The sequence below is a fragment of the Oncorhynchus clarkii genome, chromosome 3, assembly GCF_045791955.1.
Source record: "Oncorhynchus clarkii lewisi isolate Uvic-CL-2024 chromosome 3, UVic_Ocla_1.0, whole genome shotgun sequence".
Lineage (NCBI taxonomy): Eukaryota > Metazoa > Chordata > Actinopteri > Salmoniformes > Salmonidae > Oncorhynchus > Oncorhynchus clarkii.
In genome coordinates this window covers 3,181,031-3,183,170 of record NC_092149.1, presented here as the reverse complement: position 1 = coordinate 3,183,170, position 2,140 = coordinate 3,181,031, and the positions used below count along the sequence as shown (strand labels likewise).

The window sequence follows — 2,140 nt, the reverse complement described above, 5'->3', positions numbered from 1 at the left end:
AAATGATAGGAGGACTGAGTAGTTAGGAGGAGAAATGAGTCTAAGGCACTGCATCACTACAGACCCGGGTTCCATCCCAGGCTGTGTCGCAGCCGGCCGCGACCTGGAGACCTATTAGGCGGCGCACGATTGGCCCAGTGTTGTTCCGGGTTAGGGAAGGGTTTGGCCGGCCGGGTTGTCCTTGTCCCAACTCGCTCTAGCGACTCCTGTTGCGGGCTGGGCGCATGCATACTGAGTAAGTGTAATTATAAAAGTAAGCCTCCAAAGTGCCATGTTTCTTAGTTTATTATGTGGAGGAAACGTTTAGGCAGCCAGGACCATCCGCTCCTTAGCTCTCTTACTGCAGTCCAGTGCCATAGACATCTTTGAAGTTTGGCCTCTAGTAATTTAGGAGGGACACTTTATGAAGGCCTTCTCACAATGGACTTATCATACAAGGCTCTACAGACAGATACAAATAAAAGACAGGCTATTTTTATTGTTCACGTTATTTTCGTTGACGATGTCTTGAAGTCAAGTGGTTCAACATTGAAATGCATTTTTCTGTACCACACAGGACAACCACAGGACAACCAGGAAAAAGCGACGGTCGGTGGAACTCTGGCACCACCAAGTGGACAATTGCTTCAGTTCGTTTGTGGCAGCAACGCTACCAGATATACTTGATACAAGATTAAATGTTACGTCAACATTATTATCTCCAAATTGCCCCCCCCCCCCCCCACACACACACACACACACACACACGCGCAATATATAATTATTCCAATTTAGCTGTTGATCTGGTTTTAACTTAACAACGCTTTCTCTCATTTCTGATTGGAGGGCGGATGACCACGTGTTCTTAAAACCTACAAATGTGTTACATTGTAACAGTCAAACGTGGTCATTCCTGGCGTTGATCAACTCCCCCTCCATGTCACCATTTATTGAAAGCATTCTATTTTTTATGGAAAACAAAAAGCATACAGAGCTCATTGTGACGTAAACATATTCGAATTTAACGTGTCGGAGAACGGCCACTTCGTCCCGAAACCATTGTGGGTATCGCTTCTCGGCCTTTTGGCTAAGATCAAGTGTAGTATCTGTTCTTATCAGTTTAATATCTGATACGTCCCCTATCTGGGGACCATATATTAAATTGATTTTTGGAATAGGGAGATGGAATAGGGGCTTGCTCCGTCCACTCCACGCATCGACCTGGTATTGCAGTACCTCCAGGAACGGTGCACCCCCTTTCATTGTAAAGAGAAATCTCAACGAGTTGCTTCGTTGATCTATATTGTATCTTCACATTGAGCAACTTCATTTCAATGTCAGTGATGGCTAGATAGTGCTGGTCAAATCAAATCGGTCACCGTTTTACTGACTACGATAGCTGTTATAATCAAATATTTTTTTCGTCACACGGGATACTTACTTGCAAACTTTCCTCAACAGTGCAAATATACACACAGAGCTAAGTAATAAAGTAGTTAACACATTAACTATTGAACCTGACTGGTGTCAGGAAGAATCACCCTCTGCCTCAAATGACACCCCTGAATGGGAACAGCTGATAGACTCATTGCTGATAGAGTAATAGGCTCTGTTATAAACAGAGGCCCATATGCGCACTGTAAGAAAAGTATTTCCTCATTGTTGCTAGAGTAATAGGCTCTGTCATAACCAGAGGCCCATATATGTACTGTAAGAAAAGTATTTCCTGTTGTAAGATATGCCATCACCCTCTCTGCTCTGAGGGAATGGGAGGAGCAGCGGATCGGGTGCAGAGAATCAAAAGGTATATAAAGAGACATTTACCATTACTTTGGCGCTGACTTCTTGAATTCTGAATTCATTTAGACAACCATTTGACTTCGGGTAAATTGACACCTGACTCAAATTACTTAAAATATTCTAACTTGTTGGATCTGAAAAGTGACTCTCCGATATACCGTTTAACTATCGAACAGCTGTTTTGTCGCTTTGCGCCAGGCGCGTGGGTGCTGATGCAAATATATCCAGAGAGTTCTCTGTAGCATCTCGATTGAGCTCAGTATCGCGACCTCGTTGCGGACACAGACTTTTTGGTATTCCATTTGGGGCAGGGAATCACCAGCGGGTTCTCCCATCCGAGCCAAACTTGAATCTCTCAATT

At 43.9% G+C, this 2,140-nt stretch overlaps 1 non-coding gene across 1 annotated transcript; it reads left to right on the top strand.

Annotated features, from left to right (window-relative positions):
• The first annotated feature begins 1,046 nt into the window (after positions 1-1,046).
• LOC139406214 (U2 spliceosomal RNA) lies at positions 1,047-1,237 on the top strand. Its single transcript, XR_011633944.1, has one exon. It is a non-coding gene; the product is annotated as a U2 spliceosomal RNA (small nuclear RNA).
• Positions 1,238-2,140: the final 903 nt, after the last annotated feature.